The sequence below is a fragment of the Salvelinus sp. IW2-2015 genome, unplaced genomic scaffold, assembly GCF_002910315.2.
Source record: "Salvelinus sp. IW2-2015 unplaced genomic scaffold, ASM291031v2 Un_scaffold437, whole genome shotgun sequence".
NCBI lineage: Eukaryota > Metazoa > Chordata > Actinopteri > Salmoniformes > Salmonidae > Salvelinus > Salvelinus sp. IW2-2015.
In genome coordinates, this window is record NW_019942554.1 from 1 (window position 1) to 8,702 (window position 8,702).

An 8,702-nucleotide genomic window follows, 5' to 3' on the forward strand; every position below is an offset into this window, starting at 1 on the left:
CGGCCCTAAGGGGCGGGGAGGGTGACCCTACCAGAGCACTAGCCCGAGCAGAGCGAGAACTCCCCTCTGCCCCTAACTCAACTACTCTCCCTCCCCAAACACCTCTAACTAAGCGTCTCATGTTTTTTAACTCACCTTACTCTGGGGGTCGGACACGAAGTCTAACACACGGTTTATCTTGAGGCTATTCTCTCACTCTAGCCTGGAAGGTTTAACAGTTTATCTTTGAGCTGATCCCCTCACTCATGGGTACTGATTTAATTCAATGGTTTATCATTGGAGCTATCCCTCAAACTCCTGGGCGTTAACAGGTTCTATCTTAGGATTGTCTATCCCCTTCACTCTGGGGGTAAACAGGTTCTATCTCTGAAGCGTATCCCTCACTCTGGCGTTACAGGTTTTCTTGATGCTATCTGCGCTCACTTTCTCCTTTTGGTGCTGGTTAACAGGTTTATCTTGGCTATCTCCTCACGTCTGGGGTTAACAGTTTTCTGAAGCATCCCTCACTCTGGGATTAAGTTCAGCGTTGATCTTTGAGCTATCATCTCACTCTGGGGTTCAACCAGGTTTATTCTTGACCTATCCCTCAACTCTGGAGGTCGTGGGTTAACAGAGTTTATATCTGAAAATGCGTTTTGAGTCCTCACCTCTGGGGTTAAACAGAAGGTTTATCTCTGACGCTATCTCTCACTCGGTAGGTTGCCAAGCGTTATACAGGTTTATCTGGCTATCCCTTCACTCTGGGTAGTTAACAGGTGTGTATCTTGAGCTATGCCCTCACCCTAGGTCTGTACACGGGTGCAAACAGGGAGTTTAATCTTGACGCCTATCCATAAAAACTCTAAATCGTAATGGGTCTTCTCAAAGTGTTCAATTCTCTGAAAAAAAAAAAAAAAAAAATCATGTGTTAACCAGGCTTTATATTACATTTTTGTTAGCATCCCTCACTCTTGGGGTTAACCAGGTTTATCTTGTAGCTGATGAGAAATTATGCTCTTCAAAAATTTGCCTTGCGAGAGTCGCGACATACGGACATCTGGGAAGTCAAGCTTAAACAGGTTTATTCTCTGAGCTATCCCTCATCTCGGGCCCCTCAGTTGTCACAACGTTAACAGGTTCTGATCTCTTTGATGCTATCCCCTTCACCCACCTCTTGTGCGCTGGTGATTGTCTCCCCCCCTCCATTAGACAGTTTTTAGTCTTGAGCTTATCCCTCACTCCTGGCGTTATTTTCCCGCGTTAACATGGCTTTATCTTGAAGTCTATCCCTCACTCTGGCGTTAACAGGTTTATCTTGAGCTATCCCCCCTCCCAGGTCGTCTTAGGGTTCTTATCCTGTGTTTTCCTTTGTCTCTTGGCCAGTGTCGGTCTTGTTTTTGTCAGTTTAACCCGTTTATTGTCTCACAACCAGTCGTGTGTTACTCCTTCGGATGCGCTTCATCCCTTCCCCTTTCTACTTTCCTGTTTTTTTTTGCTAGTGTGGGGTTAACAGGTTCTATTCTTCGAGCTGATCCCTCACTCTCCGGGGTTGACCCTGCTCTGCCATCTGACTGAACCCGGCGCCTGCCTGACCCATACTGCCTGCCCAAGGCCTCAACCTGCCTGACACTCTGAACCCCTCTCTGGAACTCTGACGTTATGATCTTGTTGCCTTCCTACGACCGATTTCTTAACTCATATACCGAGGTGTTTTGGTCAGTACAGTTTACATTGACAGCCTTCTACCTACGTAACTCTTTGGGGTAGTATTCCCTTTTTTTAGAATTGTTTGTTAACTGCGTCAAATGTTTGAGGTTCGTTAAACAGGGTTATCTTGAGCGCTTATGATCCCCTCATCTCTTCCACGAAGGCTTCCCACAAAATAGGTTGGTGTGGTTACAGGAATTTATCTTGAGCGCCTGTATATTCCTCCCTCACCTCTGGCTGACAGAGCTGCGTTAACAGGGGTGTTGTTATATCTGAGGCCGTTTCATAGGTTGGTTCACCGGCTCCCTCCTTTTGCTCGCAGTACCTCACCTACGGTTTGTCAGTTCTGCCCACAAATTTCTGATAGGTGGTACGGGGCTGTCAAGTTTCTCTACCACTGGCCTTCGTTAATCGTTGAGCTTATCCCTCACTCTGGGGCTCTAGGGCACAGTAAAATAATTTGGTTTACTGACCTGCTCTTCTATCTATCATAACAGAGGGCCTCTTTCATAGTCGGTAACTAGGATAATTCTGGATTCACTGATGCTTCGTACTCCTCCTCCACTGTGCAAATATGCGGTTTATGGAATATGATGATTTTCAAGTTCCCACTTTGAAGTATCAGAATCAACCAGTAGGGAAGACTCTAGTCTAGGCTAAAGTTCACTTGTATCTCATTAATTTTCTAAATCTGCGTGAGCTAGGTCCAAGTTCCGATGGGCATTCTGACACTGCCAGTCACATATATCTGCTCATGTGGTAGATTGTGTGAGGGGTAGTTCATCAGTGTGGCGGATGATAGGGTAATTGCCCTACATATACATCAAATGCCCGTTTGATCTTGGTATAATCTCTCTCAAGCTTGCCACATTTCACCAATAAATAGTGGAATCTAAGACCAAAGATTACAAAATCATTCTGCTTAAAGTGATAAGTGCAGCAATCAGGCTCAAACTCTTGTAGGGAAGGAGAAAAAGCCCGCGTGGCAGCTAGGTATAGGTGCTTTTACAGACAGGGTATGTTATAATATATTGTTAGATTAGCTTATATACGTAATGGTTTTGTGTATTTTACAGTAGGTCAGTACAACAAATGGGAAGATAGTATGCTAGAGCATTGATCTTACCGACGCTCTGTTGTGATGAACAAACATTAAAGCTAACGTCGCTTCTGAAACCATATTTGAGAGATTGCCACCCCCCCTCCCGTGATGGTGGACCATTCTTGATTAATTCCCAAGATCAGCACTGCCAGTTTCTTACACGAAACTGGTGCTACTGGCACCTACTACCAGTAACTCATGCTCTACAAAGCGGACTTAAATCTCTGGTTTGCCCATGTCCACTCTCTGGAATGACACACATACACCAATCAGTGTCTCGAATGTGTCTAACAAAAGTCGATCCTTTTAAGCCTGTCTGTCGCTGCCCCCCTTCCATCCTCACTGAGAAGATGTTAAGAGCTAGTATACCATCAAATAAGGATTATAAGTCTTTAGGCATACAGTGTTGTCATGGCTCTCCTTAGCTATCTCTTTGGATAACCCCTGACCTCTGAAAGCTCTGTTTAGACCCTATCACTCTCACACTGTAGAACTGCTCACACACTCACTCACACACCCATCACTCCTATAGTATGTCTATTTCAAGAGCACTTCACTAGGGCCCTCAGCCTGCTTGGGGTGGAGTGTATGAACTCTTGTTGGTGAGTTGGTATAGATCTAGAAACATGTGAGTGTCTGACTCTGAAGGAGACCTTTGAATGTGACTGAGACAGTGAATACACCAGGGGCGCAACTTTGGTTTTAGAAGTGGGGGGGTATAACAGTTGTATTTTTTATTATACTTGTTTTATCCAGTTGGATAAACACTCCAAACAGCCTACCCGACTGCTCTGAGGCGTCCACATGGTCCTAAAGCACACCGTTGCCTCGTTTCGTATCACATTCCAATGATAAAACTGGGGGGACAAAAATGCAAGTTCAGAATGTGGGGGGGACATGTCCTTGAGACACCACTGAGAATTCAACAGCATCCTATACCAACAAAGACTGTTTGTCTGTTTGATACAGGCAGAGAGTGTGTGTGTGCGTGTGTGTGTTCTAGGTGGATTGGTTCCTGGTTTCTATGACAGTTTGCTGTTGTTATGTACTGGCAAAGGGAGCTGTCTGGTGGGCAGGGGTCTGTGGTGCTCTTTAAAAATCTGCTGTCAGAGAGAAACATACACATACAGTGCCTTCAGAAAGTATTCAGACCCCTTGACTTCTTCCACATTTTGTTACATTACAGTCTGATTCTAAAATGGATTAAAGGGAAAACAACTATTTAATACATTTTAGAATAAGGCTGTAACCTAACAAAATGTGGAAAAAGTCAAGGGGTCTGAATACTTTCCGAAGGCACTGTATATACACAAAAAGAAAGGTATGGAGAGAGATGTTGAGAGAAACGGGGATGGAGAGAAAGAGATGAATGGAGGTTCATTAAACCAGGTCTTTGTGATGGAAATTAGTTTGTATTTGAACTTGAGCATCTCTCTCTCTCTCTCTAACGTCTTATGTTCAGAAAGAGATTAAGTACTTTAAACAATCACGAGAAGCTGCTCTGCTCCGTGTGTGTGTATGTGTGTGTGTTTGTATAGACCTAAATACAGTAGCTATTCCTATTACAACAGAACCTGTGTAGTGAAGCTGCTCGCTTAGGAGAATCCAGAACACTAAAGTACTCAGTCTTTCTTCTTCTACTCCTCTGCTTTCCTCCCCCTCCCTGTCCTCTCCTCTGCTTTCCTCCCCCTTCCTGTCCTCTCCTCTGCTTTCCTCCCCCCTCCCTGTCCTCTCCTCTCTGGGAGTGTTATCACGAGCTGGGCGAGGAGAGAGTGGGATATGGGTGGGGAGGGCCAGAGGGATGCTGACGGTCTGTGAAGTGGAGGGCAGTAGTGTGGAAGAATTCTGTGCTTATGCTACAATGAATACTTATGAAGCGCTGGGGAGGAGAGGGGCACAGGTGGAATGGCGTGGGTGATGTGTATGAGGAGAGTGAGTCAGAATTGGTGGGGAAGGAGAGGGGATGGGAGCTTTCCGCATTGGGGAGTGTAGGGATATGAGGTAGGATATAGTCTAATGAATGGAACGCACGGACAGGGAGAGGGAGGAATAGCTAGAGGAGCAACGGAAGAGAGGAGAACATTGGGCGATAGGCATCAGTGAGGGAGCGAGGAAACTGTCCACGCATACGCGATGAGTGCAACACGGGAGGGAGACAGGAGGGAGGAAGACGAGAGGAGACGGGTTAACAGGGACGGCAGTGCAAGAGCAGCAAGAAGGGCGTGTAGTGGAAGCAGTAGGGAAGAGAAGAGGAGTGGTTAGGAGAGAAACGGCACAATGCAGCGTTCGAGTGGAGAGATCAATCATGGGAAGGGGCGCATGCGAAAGCCAGAGGAGAGGAACATAAGGAACGTAGTGATGGAGCTAGAGATAGCAGAAAACGAGGAGCAGCGAGACATGTGGACGCGGGAGAACGAACGGAGAGACCAGTCGAGTTGCGGACGGCACTATTATCAGAGGACGAGCCCGGGGACGTCGCGTCGAGGATGGAGAATAGAGTCACAGAAGCGAATGAAAGAACAGGGACGAGCGCGGTATAGGAATTGAACACAGTAAGAGCTGACAGGGAGCGAGGAGTATGTTGAAAAGCACAGTTGAGAGAAGGGAGAGGAGGAGAGTGGATGTGAGGGACTACACACGACTCAGTATGTGAGTAGTAACATGGAGCTGGAGGGAGGAAAGTACAGAGGAGACGTGCACAGGATAGTGGCGAGAAGAAAGCGCGCGATGAAAAGGCACTGACGAGAAGCACAGTGAGAGAGGGGGAGGAAGCGAAGTAGGTAGAGAGACTTGGAGGAGACGCTGGCACGTTCACGGGAAAGCAGAGGACGGAGGAACATGTTGATTGCAAGGAGCGAGGATGTAAAGAGACAGAGTATGTAACGCACTCACTGTTGGATAATTTAAGACGAACAAAGCGACACATCAGAGACACTGTAAAGAGAGGAGGAGAGAATGTTAGAGGGTCAGCTTAGACAGCAATAAGGTGGGCAAGAGAATAAGCATGTAGTGTGATAGGACAGGAAGGGGAAGGAGCAGCCACGGGACCACGGATCAAAGCATATGGTGGCGTGTGTATGGAAATTAGAACATGCAGACCATGAGGAAATGGACAGGAGCAATCGGGAAGCGGGTAGGAAGCAGAGAGAATGTACACTTAGAAAATGTGGTGGCGAGCGCAGGCACGCGTGTAGTAGGTATGACGTGACAGACCCACGAGTAGGGCGAGGATAGGAAGAGGAAGAAGGACCACGGTAGGTGGTGAGCGAGAGAGGAATTAGATCATAGGCCAGTCGAGCTTAGATAGGGGCGCGGAGGAATGCAGAGGAGATGTTAGCACAGTGAGAGAGAGGGATGGGAAAACTAGAAGGAGTACGTGAACAAGATATGGGGGATGGAAAGGCTAGAAGGAGAGTAGGACAAGGTAAGGGGAGAGAAGCAGAAGAGCGAGAGGAAGGAGGAGTGGGGGCACGCACCAGAAGCGGAGAAAGGCGCGACAAGCGAGCCATGCAGAAGAGCGCGCGGGCACGATGTGCAGCACGGAAGGGACGCATGTGCTGAGGGAGGGCGGAGGAGGAATAGCAACGCATGGTAGAGCACTCTGGGTATGGCTGGGGAGAGAACAGCTCGTGATGGAGCAGAGGACCATGGCGAGGTTGCGTGCGCGTATGTAACTAACTGCAGGTGAGCAGGACAGTGGAGTGGGCGTGACTGGCAACTAGCCAGGGAACAATGGAGAGGACAGAAAGGAAGGGAAGGAGAGCATGGGACGGTCATGAAGGGCTTCAGAAGAAACGGGACCAGGGAGCGGGGGAGGAAAAGCAGACGGAGAGGAGAACAGGGAGGGGGAGAAAGCAGAGGAGAAGGACAGGGAAGTGTAAGCGAGGGAGAAGTGTATAAGCCAAGACGAATCACAGACACGCACAGAAATGAGCTGAGTCTAGTGCGAAATATATTGAAAGTTTGCTCCCCTTACTCCGATCCTAATCAACGCGTTGCTCTTATCTCTATAGCAGCGACAGACTGACATGTGCAACCCACATAATATGCCATCTCCTAGGTATGTCTTGTTGTATAGATAACGCGAGATAACGCTATCTGCGACTATTTATGGCCTATTACAGATACAGGAGACGAGGCACATTATTCACTCGGAGCACACTCGGAGCAACAGCTCTATCTGTCCTCGAGTCAGGAAACTTGTCTTTAAACAGTTACAAATACGCGTTAACCTCACATACAATCTTAATTGTGGATCATTAGGTCTCTTGGACTCTGACCATAGGGCTCAAATTACCAAAACCTTAAGAACTGTGTTTCTTTTTTTAACCATTATTCAATATAGAGCGTATGGGAGTTGAAGGAGTGAAGATTTGTAATTGGCAATCATTGTCCCATATGGCTGCAAGACCAACAGCTAGTCGCTTCAGCATTACCAGTCATACTACTAGACGGATGGCCTGACATTCTTCCCATATCGATATAAATTGATAGAAAGAGGCAGAATGTCGATGTGTGGGTTTATCCCACGCACTCGAACTTCAATTAAGTCGCAGACTTATGTCGCCTTCTCCCCACGCGTCTCGAGGCGTAGCTCTAACAGTCACTTCCACCAACATCCTATCTTCACATCCATAAACTTTCTTCTCTTGTGTAACCATATGCCATTGAGCCTGTTGGTATAAAGGAATTTATGATCACGGCTCCTTTTGACTGTTACACGCTCAACATAATTCGCTCTAGGTTTAGCAGAGCCTCGCTTCATTATTGTCAGATCTAAATATGGAAATGAGACTTAAATAGTTGTTTTCCCCCTTATCCATTTTAGCAATCCGACTGTATTAACAAATTGGAAGAAGTCAAGGGGTCGAAATACTTTCTGAAGGCACTGTAATGTGTATGTTTTCTTCTGACAGCAGATTTTTAAAGAGCACCCAAAGCCCTGGCCCAACCAGACAGCTCCCTTGCTAGTACATAACACGCAAACGGTCCATAGCAACCAGGAACGAAAATCAAAACTAGAACAGCCACACGACGCACAACACTCTCTGCCTGTATAAACAGCAAACAGTCTTTGTGGTATAGGATGCTGTTGAATTTACAGTGGTTTCTAAGGAATTCCCCCCCACATTCTGAAACTTGCATTTTTCCCCCCAGTTTTATATCATGGAATGTGATACGAACGAGGCAACGGTGTGCTTTAGGACCCATGTGGACCGTCAGCAGCAGTCCGGGTAGCTGTTTTGGAAGTGTTTTATCCAACTGGAAAACAAAGTATACATAAAATACAACTGTTTATACCCCCCACTTCATAAACACCGAAGTTTGCGCCCTGGTGTTTCACATGTCTCAGTCACATTCAGAGTCTCTTCAGGTCAACACTCACCATGTTTCATGATCTATACAACTCCCAACAAGATTCATACACTCCACAAGCAGGCTGCGGCCCTAAGTGAAGTGCTTTGAATAGACATACTAAGGTGATGGGTGTGGGTGAAGTGTGGTGAGCAGTTCTACAGTGTGAGATGATAGGGTCCAAACAGAGCTTTCAGAGGTCAGGGGTTATCCAAAGAGAATAGCTAAGGAGAGCCTGACAAACACTGTATGCCTAGGGGGGGGGGACCCTCCACATACCCACGCAGACCCCTCTGCCTCCACTGACACCTCCCCAACATCTAAATAGGTGTTTTAAACTTCAACTCACTCTGGGGTTAACGAGGTTTATCTTGAGCTATCTCTCACTCTGGGGTTAACAGGTTTATCTTGAGCTATCCTCACTCTGGGATTAAACAGGTTTATACTTGGGAGCTATCCCTACTCTGGGGTAACAGGTTTATCTTGAGCTATCCTCATCTGCGGGTAAACAGGTTTATCTTGAGCTATCCCTCACTCTGGGTTACGGTTTATCTTGAGC

The 8,702-nt window shown here is 46.9% G+C and overlaps 1 long non-coding RNA gene across 1 annotated transcript; it reads left to right on the plus strand.

The window, feature by feature from the left end:
• The first annotated feature begins 1,261 nt into the window (after nt 1-1,261).
• Nucleotides 1,262-8,687, plus strand: LOC139023913 (uncharacterized). Its single transcript, XR_011475136.1, has 3 exons — nt 1,262-1,287; nt 8,508-8,581; nt 8,656-8,687. It is a non-coding gene; the product is annotated as an uncharacterized lncRNA (long non-coding RNA).
• Nucleotides 8,688-8,702: the final 15 nt, after the last annotated feature.